The following is a 24675-nucleotide window of genomic DNA, read 5'->3' as shown; positions in this document are numbered from 1 at the left end:
CCCCTTTCCACCCTCCACCTCCCACTTCATCAGTATACACCTCCACTTGGTGCGGAGTGGTCCTAAATGAATGGAGAGGGGAATGGAATGTGCGCCAGCCTGTTCCTTGCCTGTGAAGCCCGACAGAATATATGGAACCCCGGTGGATAGAGGTGAGGTGACGGGGTTGTCTGCGTGGATCACGGTGCACGATGCCCCCGTATCCAACAGATAGATCCCCTTCACCTCTTCCACCTCCATCTCCACGAGGGGTCGCCTCCATACATCATATCGCAGCGCACACAAGTAAACGGGCTGCGCCGGCTCTAGTCATTTGGGTGCAGCGGTTGGGGCTGCGGGAGCGACAAGACCAGTAGTGGCAGCTATCTTCCCCTGCGCGATCATAAGAGACCGCATTGTCTCCAAAATTAATTCAATCGCAGCGGGAGCCATAGCCGCACCGGCCCCCTTTGCTGGGACAGGAGCTGCGGCTTGGGCTTGGGCTGCGGGAGATCTTCCCTTATTATCCTTCCACGGATTTTTACAGTCCTTGCGCCAATGTCCATCCTTCCCACACCCGTAGCAATTGAGCTTGGCTTGGGTAGGGCGATTCCCCTCCTGACGCCACTCCTTCTTACTTGGGGCTGCGGGTTTTGCCTCATGCACCTTTCCCTTAGAGGGAGGTACCTCCTGACTTCTACAATTCTTGTAAGCTACGGTGAGCTGGCGGGGCTGAGGGTTCAGTGGCTGGTGCCACAACTACTTTGCAAGGAACCGGATGTTTGGATTCCTGCATAAAGTCAATCTGACTTGCTTTTGGGCTTACGAGGCATACCATGCCTTTTGCCTTAACCAGGGCCATTCTCAAGTCCTCTATGGTTCTTTGGCAGGGGCCGTGGTCTGTGCTCTCAAACCCGTGCTCAAGGGCCAGCTTGTAAACTGCCTTCACCTCCACTACTCTCTCCTCCTGCGGTCTTAGCTGTTCTCCGAGGTGGGCGTTTTTCTCCCGTGATCTCGCTTCCTGAATCTTTGCCTCAGTAACCTGGTGTTCCAGATACTCTATTCTAGCCTGATGTTGGCTGGCTACCACTTGGCGTTCCTGATTCAGTGCGTGAAGCGCTGTGGTGAGTTTTTCCCCACCCATGGTCTTATCCTCTATCTCTGCTGCCTGGGTAGTGATCTTGGCTGCCTGTGCTGCAACGACCCGGACCAAAATCTGGACCTGTTTCTTGTAGCACATCAGCCACACTGCCTTTTCCACTGGCTTCTTATGCTCTTTGCTCTCTGTCCACTTGATGGCTGCGTCTACCGGACGCCCATCCAGTAAGAGATCGGAAATCCACTGCTTAGTGAGATTTACCTTGCCAAAGACATAATCCGCTATGCTCTCATCCATAACAATTCGCCCATTCAAACCTGGGTCTAAACCATTGCAGTCCTGCTGCCAGTGTCCTGCCGCGGTCGCCATTTTCTGTAAGGGGTTTTCTATCTCTCAGAGATTCGCAGATCGCAGAGCTTTCTCTCTCTCTCAGAGGCCTCTCTCTCACTTTTGCACAGTAAAACCTTGAGTGGTTCGACCCACTCGTCCCTTAGATTCTAGACACTGGACTTAGGTGCAGGAACTACAATGTAGAGAATACTCTTATAGACCAGGTTCAATGAAAACAAAATGATATTTTATTGCATAAGGAAAAACAAAACAAATGCAAGCAAATAAGAGGGTACATGGGAGGGAAAAACAAATCATAATACAGTACTAGCTACAATGGATACAGGCATTTTATACTTTACAAGAGTCATCAAGAAATGGGGAAACACACGGAACATTGAGGGACAACAACTCATGTTAATTATACCCAAAATGCCCACCCCCTTAATCCTATCTAGATCTGATTGTGAAGGGCCAGAAACATGCTCACTAATCCAGTTGGAAAAGTAGAGTTTTTAAAACAGGTCTGCATTTTGATCCCCTCAGGAGTCTTGTTTCCTCGTGGTCAATGAAGCCACAGCGGGCTGCACCACACCTCTCTCTCTGTCTTTCGAGGTGAAGGTCACGGACAGGCTGGACATTGACGGGCCTGGATGTCAGCGGAGATCATCTGCTTGACCACGGTTGGAAGCCTCTAGCCGGCTTTCCTGTAGGTTTCTTCGGTAGTTTTTTCTACCCTCCCGTTTCGTCAATGGCCCGGAGATGGTCGATGATCTCCCGATGTTTTACCCCGGGGCGGGCCGCCGACTCGAGCCATCTTCTTCTCCGAACTCCAGCTGCTATCGAAGGTAACGGCTATTACCGAAGATCCCACGAAGATGATGAAGAAAGGAACCTCTCTCTTCCCAATATCTAAGATGAAGCTCTTTTGCTACCCCCGGTGTCTCCAATTATACTTCTCAATTGAAACCTTATCTCCCGCTAAATCAGGTTAGTCTTTTGTTTTAATTTTGGCGGGCTGGTTGCACAACGGGGTAGTTATTATATTTAAAGTACATTCGGGATGGCTGGTAAAGGGCCATCTCTGGTCTGGAATGACCTTCATTGTTTTTAATGTCCTGTTGATGTCCTTAACGGGTCCTTGATGCTCTTCTCATGAATGTGTAGCTGTTTTCCTTTTTCTGGGTAAACATTTAGATGACCTTTATCTACAGGCCGATCTGGTTGGATCTGCATCCAATCTGTATGTATATGTGTTCATGTCTGGTTTCGTTTTCTCAGAAACGGCTTCCAGAACTTACTGTGGGTTGAATCCACAAAGCTGTCTGAGGACTGCAGGAACCATTTTAAAATGTCCCAATAAGTTGGTCACGGGGTCTGGCAGCCATTTTGAATGCCCCTTTTTCTGGGCTTCTTTTAAAACAGTCTTTAAAATCATGGCCTCTTCCGCCATTCGACCCTTATAATACAATATTCAATTTTGCGAATCTTACACCTCCCTTATACAGGCGTGGACGGCAACCTGGGAAATGTTACATATGTCGCCTGCTCCAGACTGGAAGTTCAAGGCCACGGTCACCTTTACAACCATTGGCAATGCGATCCTCGCTCTGGACTGAGGCTGCCGGTCTGGCTTCAGCAGGTAGCAGATTTCTGTGAGCACCTCCTTATTAAAACGGAGACGTCGCACAAACTGTTCGTCGTGAAGTTGAGGTAGGAGAATTGTTCCCTGAAGACCCTGGGTGGATATGGCCTCCTGCTGAGAACCCTTCTCCCCCTCCTCCTCCTGCCTCTTCTAGCAGCTTGCCCTGCTCTGTGTCGCTTCTGCTCATTCTCCCTGTCATGCTGCAGGCCAAGGAGGATACAAACTACTGCACCCATGTCTGGGAGCAACTGGAATGAGCAGACCCCTTGCAAGTTGGTACCAAGTCCTTTAGCTCGTGCCACACCACTCCTTGTAGACTGTAGGCAACTTTAAAGTGTAGAAAGCATCAAACACTTGTACAAACTAGCAACAGCTGGTAGAAATAATCAGCAACTAACCTGTAAATAGGTGATAATCCCTTTAAGCAGCACTGGTGGGGGGGTCCTTCCTGCTGCTGAACGCAGGTTTAGCTGTGCGAGATTAAGAGAGACCATGGAATTAAGAGATCGAAAATGGCGGTGCTGGCGTCAAATCAGCATTACACGCTGATCAATGTCATGATTTGACTACTCTGTACTAAACACGAGGCACATCTCCCATTTCTAGCTTCACCTCACCCCCTTGGAGGAGATGGTGCTGGCCATTCTTGGCAGGGGCATGGCTGAGCCCTTGGCCAGTGGCGGAGCTGAAAGGATACAAGTTGCTGGTATCCTCACACATTATCCGGCTTCTCACATGCACCATCTTGCTTTCCTGCCCACCCTTCACCACAATCCACCCTTGTGCCTTCCTCATTTCACACACCCAAGAAATGCAGCCTGCCCAGCCAATGGGTGACCAAGAAGAGGGAGAGGAAAGTGAAAGAGAAGAAGAAACACCATCACTCAATTTCACACTCCCAGCCACCAGCTCCTCAAAGTCGACCAGCAAGGCCATCTGCAGTGTCCCCCACGGAAGGTCAGCAGCCTTTCACCAGCCATGCTGCAGCCACTGGGGTAGCACTGTGTGACATCACTGGGATAGGCAAAGGCACACACAAGACAGTCACTAAGGGAATGCATAAGGGTGATGAGTTGATTTCTCATATTGGGTGGATAGATGTATAAAGTTGAAATGGAAAGTTTGCTTTTTGGTGATTTTTATTTCAGCATTGTGGCCAAGTGGACACTGTGATAGTAAGTAACAGAGGGAAGGTAAGGTGTGGGACAAACATTGAAAGGAGAATTGGGGTTGTTGTCACTGGTACCGCAGGCAGATTGTTATGTATTGTGTGTTCTCCTCCCACCTGTGGTGGCGCTGTCACAGCAGATAAATGGTTGGGTGTTCTCTTGGTTAAGTTTAGCTCTCTTTGTTCGGAACTCTCCAGAACTTCCCTTTCCCTTCGAACAAAGCACTTCATGTTTGAATCTCTGAGTTCTGAGTTCTAATTGTGACTAGGTAAAAAGGTACCAACACAACAAAGTGGCGACGAGGAGCGGATGAATCTGCGTACGTTACGGGTGCAGTGAGTAAACAGAAATTTAAATTTGAAACGTGAGATGGCTACTATATTAGGAAACATTGGTGATTTTGATGAAAATGTGGAGCAATGGAGCGCTTATACGGAACATTTTGACTATTTCGTCTTGGCGAATGCGGTGGCAAATGAAAAGGTCGTGCCTACCTTTTTGAGTGTAATGGGGCCGAAGACATTCAATTTACTTCGCAGCCTTGTGCAGCCAGATAAGCCAGGAACTAAAACATATAAGCAACTAGTGGAAATTCTTGGAGCACATTTTTCACCAAAACCTCTGGTTATTGCTGAGAGATTTTGATTTCACAAACAGAATCAAGAGGAGGGGGAATCAGTGACGATGTTTATTGCTGCTTTAAAAAGGTTGTCGGAACACTGCCAGTTCAAGGAGGTGCTGAATTACACCATTAGAGACAGACTCGTGTGTGGTCTGCAAAGTGCAGCCACACAGAAGCGCCTTCTTACTGAGGACAACCTTACTCTTGAAAAGGCCATTGAAGTTAGTGTCTCCATGGAGATGGCGGAAAAGGAGGCTCACCAGTTGAGTTCAACAGGGAGAGTTCACAAGGTGTCGTCTGAGCCCAAAGGTGCGCGGAACGGCACATGTTACCGTTGTGGGAAAACGGGCCATCACGCTAAGGACTGCTGGTGTATGGAGCTGGAATGCTGAAATTGTGGCAAAAAGGGTCACATTGAACACACCTGTAGAGGTAAAAAAAGAACAGACAGAGCTGGGAAGCATGGAAGCAAAATGTCTGTATTTGGACAAGAGAGGAAAAAGAGTGTTCATTCAGTGCAGTATGATGGAACAAGCAAAACAGAGGGGAGCGACATCTCTGAGGAGGAAGAGGTGCACATACTGACGATTGCAGGTGGTTCAAATGGCTACTGGGTGTCACCACTAGTGGAGGGACAATTAGTGCGGATGGAGGTGGACACAGGTGCGGCTGTGTCCCTTGTTTCAGACACTGTCTACCACAAAATGCTAAAGCATCTTACCCTTCAGCCAACAAACATTGTGCTAAAGACATATACCGGCGAACCTGCGGCCATGAGAGGCGCCATTGAGGTGACAGTTAAATTGAACGGACAGACTGCAAAACTGCCACTATATGTGGTAAAGGGAAATTACCCATCGCTACTGGGACGTGCGTGGCTAGAGAAAATCACACTGGACTGGCCTGCAGTCCGCATGATGTCAAAAGGGGAGTCAGGTCTGACTGCAGTGTTAAACAAACATGCAGAACTCTTCAATGGGGAACTTGGGAGCATGAAAAAGATCAGCATGAGACTGGACATTAAACCTGACAGCAAGCCAAAGTTTCACAAAGCCCGACCTGTACCCTATGCAATTAGGCCAAAAGTTGAGGTTAACTTGGAGGCCTTAGTCGAGAATGGAGTCCTGGAGCCTGTGAGCATGAGCAAATGGGCCACACCCATTGTTCCTGTCCTGAAAAAGGATGGATCTGTTCGAATCTGCGGGGATTTTAAAATGACTATTAACCCGGTGCTGTCTGCGGAACAGCACCCTCTTCCCCTCATTGATTATCTTTTTACGGGCCTGGCCGGAGGGCAAAAGTTCATCAAAATAGACTTATGCCAGGCTTATCTACAAATGCATGTCGATGACAAATCAAAGGAGCTGCTGACAATTGTGACACACAAGGGGCTATAGAGGTACTGCTGCCTTCCTTTGGAATTACGTCGGCAAAGGGCAATGGATCAGATTTTGAGTGGGCTGCCAGGAGTCCAGTGCTACCTGGATGACATCCTTGTCACTGGGACAAATGAGGAGGATCATCTTCTGAACTTGGATGCGACACTACAACGACTGAAAGAGTACGGACTCAGAGTTCGTAAAGACAAATGTGAATTCTTTCAGTCTTCAGTTGAGTACCTGGGGCATGTGATTGACGCTACTGGCCTGCATAAGGCGCCATCAAAGGTCAAGGCGATCGTGGAGGCCCCAGCACCCCAGAATGTGAGCCAGTTACGTTCATTTCTGGGGCTACTTAACTACTATGGGAAGTTTATTCCAGACTTAGCAACATTGCTGAAGCCATTACATCAGTTGCTATGTCAAGGCAAAACATGGAAATGGACTGAACTGTACAACGAAGCTTTCGCCCAAGCAAAGAAAGCATTACTGAAATCGGAGGTCCTGACACACTTCAGCCCAAAGCTACCCGTGCAGCTAGCATGTGATGCATCACCATATGGTGTGGGAGCAGTCATATCCCACATCATGCCTTCGGGTGAAGAGAAACCTATCGCCTTCACATCACGCACCTTGAACAAGGCCGAGAGTAACTATGCGCAGATCGAGCACGAGGCCTTGGGAATCGTTTTTGGAATTCGAAAATTTCATCAGTACCTGTTTGGGAGAAGGTTCACACTCCTGACAGACCACTGTCCATTGACTTCAATCTTCGGGCCCCACACCGGAATTCCACCTCTCGCTGCAAGCAGGATGCAAAGGTGGGCTTTACTGTTGTCAGGACACACATACGACATCAGATATCGTAAATCAGGCTTGCACGGCAACGCAGACGGTCTCTCGAGGCTACCCTTGCCTGTTACTCCCCCAGAGCCTCGTCAGATAGACATCTTCTACTTTAGTCAAGTGGAGGGAGCACCTGTCACTGCAGTTCAAGTGCAAAGGTACACCCGCAACGATCCAGTCCTGTCTGAGGTAATGGATGATGTCATTCGAGGGAGAGCTATAGGAGATTCTCCTAGTTTGAAACTTTACGTTTCAAAAAGAAATGAGCTCTCCGTCTAGGCATTTTGTCTTCTTTGGGGACGCCGTGTCATCATTCCGCCACCTCTGAGGGAACCTATACTGCAACAACTTCATACAGGCCACAGTGGGATGGTTCGGATGAAGGAAATGGCAAGAAGCTACTTCTGGTGGCCAGGTCTCGATGGGAATATTGAGGAGAAAGCCAAAACATGTTCCCCATGTCAAAGGGTCCGGAGTGTTCCACAGCTGGCAACCCTACACCCCTGGGATTGGCCTGCAGAAGTGTGGCAGCAAGTACATGTGGACTTCGCCGGTCCTTTCGAAGAGAAGATGTTTATGGTGGTTGTAGACGCTCGTAGCAACTGGCCGGAGGTCGCTGTGATGAGGTCTACCATGGCAGAGAAAACAATTGAGAAACTTGGTGAGATGTTCAGCCGTTATGGCTCACCGGAACAACTCATAAGTGACAACGGTCCACAATTTGTATCACAGGAGTTTGCAACCTTCCTGCATGTGAATGGTGTCCAACACATCAGGTCTGCGCCCTATCATCCCTCTACTAACGGCCAGGCAGAAAGGTTCGTGCAAACTTTGAAGCACGCCTTGAAGGCATCGCAAGGTCAGGGTTCAATCCACCAACGTCTGAACAGCTTCCTGTTGTCCTACAGGAACGAGCCGCATGCCACAACCAAAACTTCCCCCGCTTCGCTCATGATGAAGAGGCAGTTGCAGACAAGTTTTGACTTACTCAAACCTCCAAGGGCAGAGCAGGTTGTCCATTGTCAACAACAAGCTCAAGTTGAAAAGAGAGAGAAAAGAGCCAAGGAGAGGCGGTTTCATCCGGGAGAGAAGTCCTAGCTCGAAACTACAACACTGGACCGAAATGGGCTCCTGCTACGGTGATCGCGCAGACGGGTCCTGTGTCTTACACGGTTGAGACTGCTGAGGACGTCGTCTGGAGAAGGCACACAGATCAACTGTTGCTAGGAGCAAAGACAGCCACAGAGGCTCCAATGGCTGGTTGGCCTGAACTGTTTCCGGATGATACCGCAAACCAGCATCCTTTGCCACAGTGCTCTTCTCCAACACAGGAAGTCAAAGAGACTGTTCCACCTGTGCAAACTCCTGACTTTCAACTGACACAGGCACCTTCTCCACCTAGGCCTGTGTCAATGCCTACTGCTGTGGAAGCCAGCGATGACCGCCGGTATCCTGTCAGAGAGCGGCGGCCTCCAAGACACTTGGATCTGTAGGCTTAGCGACTTACCCACAAGACTGGGGCAGAATAAACCCCAGGGTAAAGTCAGGGGTTGAGGCAGTCTACCTCTACCCTAGGTTAGTTGAGTGCATTGAAAGTAACTTAACTGTTGAGGAATAATGTGGACCTTCCATTTAAGAGGGGAGGAATATGTTATGTATTGTGTGTTCTCCTCCCACCTGTGGTGGCGCTGTCGCAGCAGATAAATGGTTGGGTGTTCTCTTGGTTAAGTTTAGCTCTCTTTGTTCGGAACTCTCCAGAACTTCCCTTTCCCTTCGAATAAAGCACTTCATGTTTGAATCTCTGAGTTCTGAGTTCTAATTGTGTCTAGGTAAAAAGGTACCAACACAACACAGATGATTCCATATTTGACGGTTTGCTACTTGAAGGAGTTTTGCTCATGACAAAAAATTATCAGGTTCCATTTGTCTTACTTTTGATACTGCAACAGTTAATGGGGGCTCTACTGGCATGTGGTCTCGCCCTCCAGCTTCACTGTCGGAGGCAGCAGAGGAAGAGAGAAAGATTGGAAAACGTGGCCAGAGAGAAGAGGGCCAACAGGGCTCTGCACAGGAGGCCTTATCCTCCCAGGGTATTCCGGGAGCACTTCTCATACATTTATCTGTCACAGGAGCAGTGCATTAAAAGGATCTGCATCAGCAAGGAGGTGGTCACAGAGCTCTGCCACCTCCTGCAGCCAGAGCTCCAGCCTCAGCTCAGGACCAGGAAGTCTCTCTCGGTGGCAGTGAAGGTCACAGTCGCTCTCAATTTCTACACCAGCGGCTCCTTCCAGGCTTCAACAGGGGATATTGTAAACATTTCACCGTTCGCTGTCCATTGTTCCATCCGGGAGGTCTCAGCTGCTCTGTACAGAAGGAGAAGGGAGTACATCTCATTTCCCATGACCCGAGACAAACAGCATGAACGTGCATATATCTTCGCAAGGATAGTGGGCTTCCCCATGGTTCAGGGCACGATTGACTGCACCCACGTGGCATTGCGGGCACCTCATCACAATGCAGAGGTGTTGCGCAACCGCAAAAGCCACCACTCTCTGAATGTGCAGTTGGTGTGCGACCACAGACAGCGCATCCTCACCGTCAATGCCCATTATCCTGGCAGCAGCCATGATGCATTCATCCTGCGCCAGACTGGTGTCCCAGCACTGTTCCAACCACCACATCAAGCTCGCGGCTGACTCCTCAGGGACAAGGGTTATCCACTCGCCACCTGGCTAATGACACCGCTCCGTAACCCCAACACTGCTGCTGAGCTCGCATGCAATGAGAGCCATAGCGCCACCAGGAATCTGATCGAACAGACTATCACCGTGCAAAAGCAACGGTTCCACTGTCTTGACCACTCTGGAGGAGCCCTGCAGTACTCCCCTGATCGAGTATCGGTTTTCATTGTTGTGTGCTGCAAGCTGCACAACCTGGCCATTCTGAGGACCCAGCCATTGCCACCAGAGATTGGTGGACCACCTCAGGAGGAGGAAGAGGGAGAGGAGGAGGAGGGGATGGAGGAGGAGGATGAAGAGGAGGAGGAGCAGCACCAACGTAGGAGGGAGCCACTCAATGTTAGTTCTGCGAGGGCCGTTCATGAACGCCTCATTACACGGCGCTTGTGATGAATGAGAGAGCAGATGGCATTTGGGATCAACAACCACATCATTACAGCCAGCTCGCAGCCCCTATGACCGGCCAAAGTTCCAATGAGAAACATGAGCAAATTCGTAACGTTGAAATAAACATTTATTATTCTGCACAACTCTGTCTTATTAAACACAACCAATAACAAACAAACACAACAATTTATGAACAGAACTGGTTCTTAGCAAACGGAAATACTTCTTACCAAACTGAACAATATATTTACAAACACATCCAACATTGGTGTACACACTCCCCCCATTTGCTGTTAAAATTTTATTTACTGGGCCTTCCTCAATGATCTCCCTCCACTTTGCACTTTCCCCCTCCCAACCCTACTGCTCCTCCGTAATGTGGCCCCAGTGGCTGCAGCAAGGCTGGTGGAAGGCTGCTGAGTCCGGGAGCCAGAGACTGCAAATGACCTTGCAGGACGCCCTCGACCAGCTTTGGACCTGGAGGGCCCGGCTGCAGACGGCACCAACTCTGCATGGGCGGTAGCAGCCTGGGGTGGCTGGGTTACAGGCTGCAGCAAGTGCAATGGCGGAGTGACAGTGGTGGGAGCAGGAATGCTGTCATCCTGAGAGGACAGCACCTTCCTGCTCGACCAACACACTGCTAATCCCCCGGGGCAGAACCTCAGCAAATCAGAACAACCTGCTCGAGCACAGATTGCTGACCTGCTGCGGCATCGTGAGATCCCCGGTGGACAGTGGGCAACCCAGCTACGATGGCACCAGTCAGCGCTTGCGTGGCATCAATCTGAGACTGCATCAGTGCAATCTGAGATTGGATGGCACCAACCAATGACTTGATTACAGCACTAAGCCGTTGCATTGCCTTGGCCTGGGCTGCAATAGATGCTGCCGCCTCACCCATTACACGGGGTCTGGGTCCCCACGGTCTCCCTGCAAGTCAACCATCCTCTGCAAAGTGCCAAGAATGAGCTCGAGGGTTTGCACACAGATGGCAGCAGTGCTGGAGGCAGACTCCTCCATGCTCCTAGCTCTTGGGCATCCTTGCCATTGCACCCATGAGTATGCTCATCGCCTGTGTGGTCATTGCCTCGACATCGAGGTCCTCATCCCAGTCCTGTGCAGCAGAATTCGTGCTTGTACTCACCCTCCAGCGAGATGGCCACGAGCTTCCCTTCTCCCATGGCGTTGCTGCAGCCTGCTGGGTCCCGGAGCTTCACCCACATCAGAGCCAATTACTCTGCTCCGCTCCAGCAGCCGCGTGGCCCCATTATCTGATGTCTCACCCTCGGGAGAGGCAGGCAGTGAGGCTCCGGCTTGGTGTTCCTCCTCCTCTTCCGCATCGCTGCCACTGGGAGGCTGAGGGACAGGCTGTTCAGATGGTGGCTCACTATCTGAAAGTAGGAAGGCACAAGAGTGGGTTTAACGTGAGTGGAGGAGGGCAGGATGGGAGCAAGGAATGGAGGCAGTATACTTAGATGGAAAGTGGGAAGGGCTCGTGTTGTGAGGGGGACGTGGTATAAAGGGGGAGAGTTGATGAACATACCGTCGCTGTTCCCAAGGGGGTCGACCTCTCCGACTGCCACAGCACCCATGACATGGCTCGCGATGATTCTGTGCACTCGCTTCTCCAGCTGTGTGAGGGGGTGCAGCTCCGCCTGACCTCCTCCCATGCGTAGCTGCTCCCTTCTGTTATGAGCAAGCTTGGCCTGCAAGAAAAAGGACAGCGTGTGAGTGAGTGTGCAGCCATGTGTTTGGCACCATAGTTGAATAGCTGTTAATGTCTGCAAGGTGTGAAATGTGGATGTGACTTTTAGTAGATGGGCATAGTTGGTGGGTGAATGTTGGGGATTTATACCGTCTGTGCACAGAGTGAGGTTGAGGTGGTGGGATGTAGAGGTATTTCAAGTATGTACTCACCCTGACCACCCGAGTGAGGTCGGTGAACTTCTTGCGGCACTGGGTGTGAGTCCTTTGGACCACACTTCTGGACAAGACGTACTGGGCCACCTCCCTCCACATCCTTGTGAACTCCCGGGGCAAAGGCCTCCTGCCAGTGTCTGGGAACAGCACTGCCTGTCGCCGTTCCACAGCCGCAACCAGAGCCTCCAATGCCTGATCGCTGAACCAGCGAGCTCTCTCCCTGGGCCTCTGAACAGCCATGAGATTCCTGGTTGAAGGATTCCACCTCCTTGCAGGCCCAGGTCAAAAGCAGCAATGATCAGGGTGAGGTTGTGCAGCAAGATGCACCCTTCCCTTTAAGAACTGGAAGGCGCCAGGCTGTCTGAGTACTAGGTAATTGACAGCGCCTGAGCTTGAGTAGCGCTCTGAGGTAGCGCCTCGTTCCCTGATGTTAGTGCCCCAAGAGAAGTGTGTAGTGCTTGATTTTGCGCTCCAATCACCTCCCGGGGCGCTAGAGCTGAATTTCGCAGTCACCGGCACTAATTTGCATCGGGTGCTAAAGTTTGTGGCGGCCAATGTTAGTGCCCCAAAATGGTCGATACCAAATTTTTCCCCGTTGATGTTTTGAAAAGAAAGATAAAATGGAAAAGGAGGGCAGTAGCCCTGATAATAAAGGATAACATAAAGACAGTTGTGAGGAAGGATCTTGGCTTTGAAGAGCAGGAAGAAGAATCAGTATGGGTGGAGATAAGAAATAACAAGGGGCAGAAAACATTGGTGGGAGTAGTTTACAGGCCCACTTACAGTAGGTATACTGTTGGAAAGAGTATTAATCAAGAAATAAAAGGAGCTTGTAACACAGGTAATGCAATAATCGTGGGGGACCTTAATTCTCATATAGTCTGGACAAATCAAATTGGCAAAAGTAGTTTGGAGGACGAGGTCATGGAATGCATTCGAGACAGTTTCCTAGAACAATACATTCTGGAACCAACCAGGGAACAGGCTATTTTAGATCTTTTCTTGTATAATGACACAGGGTTAATTAGTAATCATCGTTTCCAAGACTGCCACTGACCTCATCTCCTCTGGAGATATTCCCTCCATGGCTGTCAATCTCATAGACTCCCAACCCCATACAGCCCACTTCTACCTCCTTCCCAAAATCCACAAACAAGACTGCCCTTGCAGAACTATCATTTCAGCTTTTTCTTGCCCCACAGAACTGATTTCTTCCTATCTCGACTCTTTTTTCTCCCCTTGTCCAGCCTCTTCCCACCTACATCTGCGACTCTTCCAACACCCTCCGCCACTTTAACAGTTTCCAGTTTCCTGGCCCCGTCTCCTTTTCACCATAGACGTCCAATCCCTCTACACCTCCATCCCCCACCAGGATGGCCTGAGGGCACTCCGCTTCTTCCTTGAACAGAGGCCCAATCAGTCCCCATCCACCACCACCCTCCTCCGCCTGGCTGAAGTTGTTCTCACATTGAACAACTCCTCCCTTGACTCCATTCACTTCCTCCAAATAAAAGGTGTTGCTATGGGAACCTATCTAGGTCCTAGCTATGCATACCTTTTCGTGTGGAACATTCCTTGTTCCAGTCCTACTCCGGTCCCCTCCCTTACTCTTTTTCTGGTACATTGATGACTGTATCGGCGTCGTTTCTTGCTCTCACCCTGAACTGGAAAATGTCATTAATTTTGCTTCCAATTTCCACCCTTCCCTCACCTTCACATGGTCCATCTCCAACACTTCCCTTCCCTTCCTCGACTTCTCTGTCTCCATTTCTGGGGATAGGCTCTCGACCAACATCCACTATAAGCCCCCTGACTCCCACAGCTACCTGGACTACACTTCCTCCCACCCTGCATCCTGCAAGGACTCTATTCCATTCTCCCAGTTTCTCCATCTCCGTTGCATCTGTTCTGACGATGCCACCTTCCATACTAGTGCTTCCGATATGTCTTCCTTTTTCTTCAACCATGGATTCCCCTCTACCATGGTTGCCATGGCCCTCAACCGTGTCTGTTCCATTTCCTGCACTTCTGCTCTCAGCCCTTTCCCTCCCTCCCAGAACCACGATAGGGTTCCCTTTGTCCTCACCCCACCAGCCTCCACATTCAACGGATCATCCTCCACCATTTCCACCACCTCCAGCATGATCCCACAACCAAACCCATCTTCCCCTCCTCTACCCTTTCAGCATTCCGAAGGGACTGCTCCCTCCGCGACACCCTGGTCCACTCCTCAATCACCCCAACACCCCCTCCCTTCTCACAGCAACTTCCCGTGCAAGCGCAGAAGATGCAACACCTGCCCTTTTACCTCCTCTCTTCCCACTGTCCAGGGCCCCAAACACTCCTTCCAGGTGAAACTGCGATTTACTTGTACTTCTTGCAATTTAGTATACTCTATTCACTGCTCATGATGCGGTCTCCTCTACATTGTGGAGACCAAATACAGATTGGGTGATCGCTTTGTGAAACACCTCCATTCAGTCCACAAGCGTGACCCCGAGCTTTCGGTTGCCTATCACTTTAATTCTCCGCTATACTCCTATTCTGACCTCTCTGTCCTCGGCCTCTTACACTGTTCCAATGAAGCCCACTGTAAGTTCAAGGAACAGCACCTCATCTTTCGATTAGACACTTTACAGTCTTCTGCACTCAACATCAAGTTCAACAATTTCAGACCATAACCTCTGCCCCTATTTTTTCAGATGGCAGCTGTTGATGATTCTGCTATTTCCATTTACATAGGTATGAAGGCCGAGTTGGCTAAGGTAGATTCGGAAATTAGATTAAATGGTATGATGATAGAAAAGCAATGGCAAACTTTTAAAGAAATATTTCATAATTCTCAAAGAATATACATTCCATTGAGAAATAATAACTCCAGAGGAAAAGTGATCCATCCATGGCTAATGAAAGAGGTTAAGGATAGTGTTATAAATCTCATCATTCATCAAGAAACTACTCGTGAAATAACGCTGGACGGCCAGCTGGTGGCGCCGTCCAAGGAGTATAAATACTCAGGCGTCGGCCCCAGCTTGCCAGGGACATTTTGTAAGACAAGGAACTAGTGAAGTACAACTAGACCTCCATGTTCTGAAACAAGTTGATTAAAGCCTTGCTTTATGTGCAAACCAAGTGCGTAGTGAGTTTTATTACGTCAATTTAATCAACTTGTTATCGACTCCATGCTTTGGGTGATTCGGGACCAGCCAGCTACGACTCGAACCATAGAGGGGAACTCAGACAAGTAATCGATCCATCATGGAGAAACTACTCGGACCCGCCTATCTCGACCTGGACCCGAATTCACTTACAGCCGCTAAGGTATGGAAACACTGGTATCGTATCTTTAGCAACTTCCTTGAGGAGTGTGGTGAGAATGTGCCTAACAAGTTACGAATGCTTGCTAATTATGTATCCCCTCATGTGTTTGATTATATCGAAGACTGTGTAGGTTATGACGCCGCTATCCAAATACTACAGCAGCTATATGTCAAGTCCCCAAATTAAATTTTTGCTTGGCATCTATTGGCCACAACTCGACAACAACCCGGGGAATCACTTGACAAATTCCTTCAGAAACTTCGCAGGCTCAGCAAGGATTGTAATCTTAAAGCTGTTACAGCTGAGCAGTACCAGGAGGAGTTAATTCGTGATTCCTTTATTAATGGGATTGCGTCTCCCTTCATACGTCAGCGTCTGTTGGAGAATAAAACCCTCAAGTTACAGGCTGCCTATGACCAGGCATGTTCTCTGGAGTTAGCAAAGAGGAATGCAGACACCTATCTTTCACCACATGCACGGGCTGCTGCTATCACTTTTAGTGACTATTTCGATAGGCCTCGGGTGGAAGCCCTCACGGATGACAACTTCAACCCGGCTGATGACAAACCTACCCTAGAAGCCTTCACTGATGACGACCCCGCCCTAGCGGCATCTTGGCAATCTCGAAGGAAGTGTTTCTTCTGTGGAGCTGCATTTCACGATAGGAAATTTTGTCCTGCTCGTAACGCGACCTGCAATCATTGCAGCAAGAAAGGTTATTTTTCTAAGGTATGCCAGTCAAGCGCCGCTGTTAGTAAGAAAGGCCACTTTTCTAAGGTATACCGGTCGAGAGCTCCTGTTAGTTTTGCAGCTACTATCTATAAAACTGCTCCTCCCCCAAGAACCACTACTAAGGTTACAGCTGTCAAGGGTAAAACTGCCCCTCCTCCCATCACAGCTGTTTTTCCCCAAAGTCTGTCCCATGCAGCCGCGAAGGTTTCGGTAAATGTACACATTTTGAGTGCACTAATCGACTCATGCAGCTCTGACAGCATCATTAGTGAGTGGGCTGTCAGTAAGTTAAAACTGCGTATTTACCCCTCGGACAGGGAAATTGCAATGGCTCTCACGACACTGACCACCAATTCTTCCGGCTTTTGTCTTGTCGACCTTATTCTCAATGGCCGCACTTATTTCTCCACCCGGCTCGGGGTGCTCAAGAACCTATGCAGTGATGTGCTCCTGGGACAGGATTTCCAGAAACAACACAAAAGACTCACTTTCGAGTTTGGAGGGTCAAAGCCGGAGCTTACTATTTCCAAAGTACCGTTTTGTGCGCTTTCAGCGGCTTCGCTCGACGAGCCCTCCTTGTTTGCCAATCTTTCCCCCCCGATGTAAGCCCATAGTCACTAAATCACGACGTTTCAGCCAAGATGATCGATTCTTTATCGAGACAGAAATCTCTCGCCTTCTAGCTGACGGTATCATTGAGCCATGATCATCTTCCTTGCGCGCTCATGTCGTCGTTGTTAAAAATCCTCTGAAGCAACACAAGAAACATCTTTGCATCGATTACTCGCAAACTATTAACCAGTATACCGATCTGGATGCCTACCCACTACCACGCATCGACGACATGGTCAATAACCTTGCCAACTACAAGGTATTTTCAACTTTTAATTTAAAGAGTGCATATCATCAAGTGCCGTTAAAGGACTCTGACAAGAAGTATACAGCCTTTGAGGCCAATGGTCGGCTTTACCAGTTTTGTCGCCTTCCATTTGGGGTCGCCAATGGGGTGGCTGTCTTTCAACGGGCAATGGATAGCCTAGTCAAACAAGAGAACTTAACGGACACTTTTCCATATCTGGATAATATCACCATTGCTGGTCATGACCAGAAGGAGCATGATGCCAACCTCCAGAAATTTTTTGACGTTCTCCGTCGTCGCAACTTAACCTTAAATGAGTCCAAATCTGTTAAATCAGTACCATCAGTCAACATCCTTGGCTATTGGGTGGGCAACAGTGTCCGGAGCGAATTCATCCGCTTCAGGAGCTCCCTCCCCCTACGAAACTCGTCTCTCTTCGTCGGGCACTCGGCATGTTCGCCTATTATGCAAAATGGATACCCCACTTCTCCGATAAGATCCAGCCCCTGTTTCACGCGATGTCATTTCCATTGGAGGCAACGGCTATTTCAGCTTTCAACCTCCTCAAGCGACAACTGGAAAAAGCCACGCTTCGTTCCATTGATGAAAATCTTCCTTTGGTAGTCGAGTGCGATGCATCGGATGTGGCGATCTCTGCTACCTTGAATCAAGGTGGTCGACACGTTGCATTTCTGTCCAGAACTTTGCAGGGTAGCGAGCTCCATTATCCTCCTGTCGAGAAGGAGGCTACAGCCATCATCGGATCGGTACGTAAATGGAGTCATTTTCTCGCTCGTCGCCATTTCACACTTATAGCCGATCAGCGCTCCGTGGCCTTTATGCTGGATAACCGGAAACGCACTAAGATCAAGAATAACAAAATACAACTCTGGAGGATGGAATTGGCCGCCTTTGGGTATACCATACATTATCAACCCGGCAAAGAGAATGTGGCCCCGGATACCCTCACGCGGGCATTCTGCTCTTCTATGTCAACTTCGACTCTGGCGGATCTTCATACTGACTTATGCCATCCTGGCGTTACCCGTATGTTGCACTTTGTGCAATCTAAAAATCTCCCATTTTCTACGGAAGGTGTGAAAAGAACGTGCTCCCCCTGTAGAATTTGTGCGGAATTAAAACCGCAATTCTTCCGTCCATCGGATGGCTCGCTCATACACGTTATGCAGCGACTCAGCATTGATTTAAAGGGCCATTGCCCTCCTCAACGCGAAACACCTACTTACTGGACGAATATTCACGCTTTCCCTTTGCTTTCCCCTGTCCCAATATGCTTACTTCCATAGTGATCAAATGCCTTGATCAAGTCTTTTCCCTTTGCGGTACGGCCAATTTCATCCACTCTGATCGGGGTCCCTCCTTCATGTCAAGCGAACTCAAAAGTTATCTCTCCCAATGGGGAATCGCCACAAGTAAAACGACACCATATCATCCCATCGGTAACAGACAGGTTGGGAGATACAAGGCTATCATTTGGAACGCTGTTCATCTTGGGCTGAGGTCACGCAACCTACCAGACCAGCAGTGGGAAACTATGCTCCCTGACGTGTTGCATTCCATCAGGCCTCTCCTTTCTACGTCTACCAATGTCACACCTCACGAGCGATTCTTCAGTTTCCAGCGTCGCTCCACCCATGGGACGTCTCTACTGTCATGGTTGGCAGCTCCCGGCCCCGTGCTGCTCGGAAGATTCGTCCAATTATCTAAAACTGATCCTCTCATCGACGAGGTGGAACTCACGGATGTCAACCCCACGTATGTGCACGTGTGGTACCCTGATGGCTGGGAGTCCACCGTTTCGCTCCAGGACCTTGCTCCCTGTCCGGCTGGTTCCACGGACTCAACTAATAGAGGGACCCACGGGGATGATGCCAACACTCTGCGCTCCCCCGGAGATGAAGCCCTACCTGGGGCATCGAGAGATCTGCCAGCTGCCCCACCGGATCCACTCGGGGAGCCGTGCGCTCCCTGTGGGATGGCCATCCGAGGCCAGGACGCCGGTCAATCCAACAGGATGAAGCCAGTTCTACGCCTGTGGCGACCTGCACCCGGAGTCACGATCTCCCCAGCCTTCCTCGGGTCGATCAGAGCAACACGGGCCCTGTCGATCCACCGGTACGGATCAAGCGGCCCAGGGACCAAGACACGGTCCGGGGAGATGTGCCTTCTAGCCATAAACAAAAATCTAAAAGACCGTGGCTCTTCGTGGTCCGTCTGATCCGCTAAGAGGAAGTCGTCGGACTTCCAAATCTTTGAGGCTGGAAGAATGTTATAAACCTCATCATTCATCAAGAAACTACTCGTGAAATAAAGCTGGACGGCCAGCTGGTGGCGCCGTCCAAGGAGTATAAATACTCGGGCGTCGGCCCCAGCTTTCCAGGGACATTTTGTAAAACAAGGAACTAGTGAAGTACAACTAGACCTCCATGTTCTGAAACAAGTTGATTAAAGCCTTGCTTTATGCTCAAACCAAGTGCGTAGTGAGTTTTATTATGTCAGATAGTATCAGATTAAAAGAAGAGGCTTATAATGCTGCCAAGAAGAGTAGTAAGCCTGAAGATTGAGAGGGTTTTGGAAACCAACAAAGGATGACCAAAAAATTGATCAAGGGGGAGATAATGGAATATGAGAGTAAACTAGGAAGAAATATGAAAACAGATTGTAAGAGCTTCTACAAGTATATAAAAAAGGGCGTAGCGAAAGTAAATGTGGGTCCTTTAGAGGCTGAGACAGGAGAAATTATAACAGGGAATAAGAAAATGGCAGAGATGATAAACAAATATTTTGTATCTGTCTTCACAGTAGGAGACACAACACATTCCAGAAATAGTGAGGAGCCAAGGGTCTAATGAGAGTGAGGAACTTGAAGTAATTAATATTAGTAAAGAAGTAGTACTGGAGAAATTAATGGGACTAAAAGTGAACAAATTACCTGGACCTATCGCCAACATGCTAGGGTTCTAAAGGAGGTGATGCAGAGGTAGTGGGTGCATTGGTTGTGATCATTTCAAATTCCCTAGATTCTAGAACAAATCCAGTGGATTGGAGGGTAGCAAATGTAACACTGTTATTCAAGAAAGGAAGGAGAGAGAAACAGGGAACTACAGGCCAGTTAGCCTGACATCAGTTGTCTGGAAAATGCTGGCATCCATTATTAAAGAAGTGGTAACAGGACACTTAGGGAAATCATGTTTTGACAAATCTATTAGAGTTTTTTGAGAATGTAACTAGTAGGGTAGATAAAGGGGAACCAGTGGATGTAGTTTATTTGGATTTTCAAATGGCATTCAATAAGGTACCACATGGGGTTGGGGGTAACATGTTAACATAGATAGAGGATTGTCTAAAGGACAGAAAACAGAGAAGGAATAAACGGGTCATTTCAGATTGGCAGGCTGTTACTAGTGAGTTGCCGCAAGGATCAGTGCTGGGGCCTCAGCTATTTACAATCTATATTAATGACTTAGATGAAGTGCAATGTATCCAAGTTTGCTGATGATACAAAGCTAGGTAGAAAAGTAAACTGTGAGGTGGACACAAAGAGCCTGCAAAGGGATATAAGTAAGTGGGAAAGAAGGTGGCAGATGAAGTATAACGTGGGGAAATGTGAAGTTATTCACTTTGGTAGGAGGAGTAGAAAAACAGTTTTTTTTAAATGGTGAGAAACTATTAAATGTTGGTGTTCAGAGAGATTTGGGTGTCCTTGTACACAAAACACAGAATGTTAACGTGCAGGTGCAGCAAGCAATTAGGAAGGCAAATGGCATGTTGGCCTTTATTGCAAGGGGGTTGGAGTATAAGAGTACAGAAGTCTTGCTGCTATTGTACAGGGCTTTGATGCGACCACACCTGGAGTAGTGTGTATAATTTTGGTCACCGTACCTAAGGAAGGATATACTTGCCTTAAAGGGGGTTCAACAAAGGTTCACTAGATTGATCCCTGGAATGAGAGGGTTGTCCCTTGAGGAGAGATTGAGTAGAATGGGCCTACACTCTCTGGAGTTTAGAAGAATGAGAGGTGATCTCATTGAAACATATAAGATTCTAAGAGGGTTTGACAGGGTAGATGCTGAGAGGTTGTTTCCCTTGGCTGGAGAGTCTAGAACTAGGGTGCATAGTCTCAGGATAAGGGTCCGGCCATTTAAGACAAAGATGAGGAGAAATGTCTTCACTCAGAGGGTTGTGAATCTTTGGAATACTCTACCCTAGAGGGCTGTGGATGCTCAGACATTGAGTATATTCAAGGCTGGAATCGATAGATTTTTGGACTCTTAAGGAAATCAAGGGATATGGGGATCGGGCATTGAGGCTGAAGATCAGCCATGATCTTATTGAATGGCGGAGCAGGCTCGAGGAGCCAAATGGTCTACTCCTGCTCCTATTTCTTATGTCCTTCTTACAATTGCCCCCCTTCCTGGTCGCCCCATTCCTGATCCCCCCTTCCTGATCGCACCTATTCCCGATCGTCCCGCTTCCTAGTTGCCCTATTCCTGAATGCCCCCCTTCCCCGTCAGCCCTATTCCTGATCACCCCCTTCCCAGTTGCTCCTATTCCCTATCAACCCCCTTCCCGTATGCCCATATTCCTGATTCCCCCCTTCCCGATCGCATCTATTCCTAGTCGTCCCTATTCCTGATTGCTCTCTTCCCAGTCGCACCTATTCCCGATCGCCCCCGTTCCTGGTTGCCCCTATTCCTGATCACCTCCCCCCGCTTCCCGATCATCCCACTTTGCGTTCCCCCCCCACCTTCAACCACTCACTTGAAGGTCACTGCTGACATCACCGTGGCCCAATTGCCCATTGCTCTTCACTGGCGAGCTGCCTGGAGAGACTGAGTCGGTGTCCGCAGCTCCCCGGCTCAATGATAATGAGACCTGAGGCCCAATATCATGTGCACCTCAGGCCTCTCCATTCAGGAGTGAGGACACCCTGCATGCTCATTTTTTTGAACACATGTCCTAATCCCTAATAAGGCATGTGCATTGAAGGTTCTACTCAAGTAAACACGTTATTTCACCCATATTGGCTCTACTAGCTCCTCCAGGAAGTTAGTAGGGACCTGTCTAGACTAGAATTATTCTGGGTGAAGCAATTAAGTTTTATGACAGCTTTTTCCAATATGTTGAAGAAAAGCCTGCTACTGTACTAATAGCTGGGCAATTGACAAGAGAAACCAAAAGCAGGCAGACACATCAACGTCAAGACAGGTTTAAACAATAGAGCATGAGTTATGAGTGAATCTTTACTGGATAATTATGCTTAATTGCCAGTTTCAGGAAAGGCCACCTACTTACAAATAGTTCAAAATCATTTAGGCTGGAATCATTTTAAGCACAGTATTAAGGGTATTTTAGCAGTAACCATAGATACATTAAGCTGTTAGTTCTGCATGGGCTCCTTTCTTACATGATAATGTACCAGTGGTAGTAATTTACATAATACAAGGAAATATAATGCGGAGTAATATGCATTAAGCAGTTTATCAGCTGGAAGTGATCTGCTTTGTCTTTGTAAACTACTGAAATTTCTGACTCGATTTTGACTCCCCGACAGGAATGCAGTAAAGTGAGTGGCGTGCCCGAGCAGGAGTAGGCAGCAAGCAGGTTCGGCCAATTTAAGTGGCCGGGCCTCATTAGTAGGCCACTTGTCAACATTTCAGCCGAAATAGCCGGAACATCGGTGGGAAGTGGCTGCCTATTCGTTAAAATCGGACGTCAAGAAGCCACCGCCAGGGATCCAGGGGTACAATCCCCGGCACAAAGTAAGTGCCCTGAGAGAGAAATTTCAGTTGGGGGATGGGGGAAAGCTCAGGGCAGGGGAGGCTCCCAAAGGGCACTCCTACTCCTCCTGGTCCACAAGGAAACTAAAAAAAGAAAATTCAAAACTTACATCTTCGGGCCCAGGGTACTCCTGGCAGAATTTGCCTGGCAGGGAAGCCATCATTCTTCCCCCATTCAGGCCAGGGGTTTAAAAAGCAGACTAGACACCGATGATGTCATCAGAGCCCAATTTGCATATTTAAAGAGGACCCCGCCAGCTTGGATGCAGGTCTCCTTGTCGTCTGATTGAAGTCAGCCAGCTCAGGGTGGGAAAGGAGTGGGTAAGTTCCCAGCTCCATTTTAACTGCCTGGTTTTCATTAGGTGGGAGGAGTTAAAATCAAGTCCATTTAACTGGGGCAATGCACATTTCATTGAGCTGAAGCTTTACATTTTAGTGAAGCCACTTTTGTAGAATTGATGTTTTTTGAGACATCAACACATCCAGCTATTATTGTACATTGGTTCATATAAAGCATATCATGTTTAATGAACACTGTTTATTTTTTAATTGAATAACTAAGATTTATGACCTTTACTAGTACATCTCCACTAAAAGGCTGTCCCCTCATATACAATAGTTACATAAATAAATCATTCCCATGGGGGAAGCAGCTTTTTACCTCAGAAATAAAATCAGCAAAGTAACTCATCTGTTTGGGTATGGGATTTTATAGCAAGATCCGAGAAATATAAAACTGTTGAATTCATTTGCATCTTTGCTTTTTAGACACACATCTCTGCAAAAGTATGTAAGTACTCTATGTTTCTATATTACTAAAAGGTTATATATATATAAATATTTTTAAAATTCAGGACTTTTGTTCATAGCCTCCCTCCATACTTGAATAATGGTACAATTCTTTAAGAATTTCTGCTGTTTACGTTAATAATTTTTGCCGGTTGTTTTTGAGTTCTCTCTAATATAAATAAAAGAAACGGAGCTTGAGTAATCATTTTGATTACAGAATCTAAAGATTGAATAATGGCAACATTTCACACAGCAAAGTAAAATGTTCTGATTGCTAAATAAACACCCTCTGAATATAGTCCCTTATATGTGTTTTTCAACAAAGCTACCTGAGAAAAAGGAGGAAGGGTTCATGCTTTATCTTAAATAACAACAGAAAATGCTGGAAATACTCAGCAGGCTAGGCAGCATCCGTGGAGAGAGAAACAGAGTTAATGTTTCAGGTCTGGGACCCTTCAAAGAGTCCCAGACCTGAAACGTTAACTCTGTTTCTCTCTCCACGGATGCTGCCTAGCCTGCTGAGTATTTCCAGCATTTTCTGTTGTTATTTCAGATTTCCAGCATCCGCAGTATTTTGCTATTATATTCATGCATTATCTTGTTTTGATGTATTATACAAAAACAATTTCCAGTTACTTACACTAATCCTAAACTTGGTTTCTCTAGAGGGTTTTCAACCACATTAGAAACATAGAAACATAGAAAAATAGGAGCAGGAGTAGGCCATTCGGCCCTTCAAGCCTGCTCCACCATTCAATATGATCATGGCTGATCCTCTATAGAGTCATAGAGTATCTCAATACTAATTTTACATTAATACACAGGAGTGGAGGAAAGAGCAGAGCTGCAAGTCCGAGAGTGTTCTGTGAATGGTTAGTCTTGTCAATCACAAAAAAGAATTCTGCGAATTGTAGTCTGATTCTTTGTTGAGTCTCTTCATCTGACAGTCATATCTCTAAGATGCCCTATCAACGTAAGCCATAAGCTTCTCAGAGAAGCACGGGCCTCCAAAGGAAAATGTGATAGACACATTCTAAAACACAAAAGCCACCCAAATTC

This window comes from Somniosus microcephalus, chromosome 10 (genome assembly GCF_052327205.1).
Source record: "Somniosus microcephalus isolate GS21.2 chromosome 10, FLI_Smic_1.0, whole genome shotgun sequence".
NCBI lineage: Eukaryota > Metazoa > Chordata > Chondrichthyes > Squaliformes > Somniosidae > Somniosus > Somniosus microcephalus.
The sequence above is the reverse complement of the archived record's forward strand: the minus strand, read 5'-3'. Positions refer to the sequence as shown.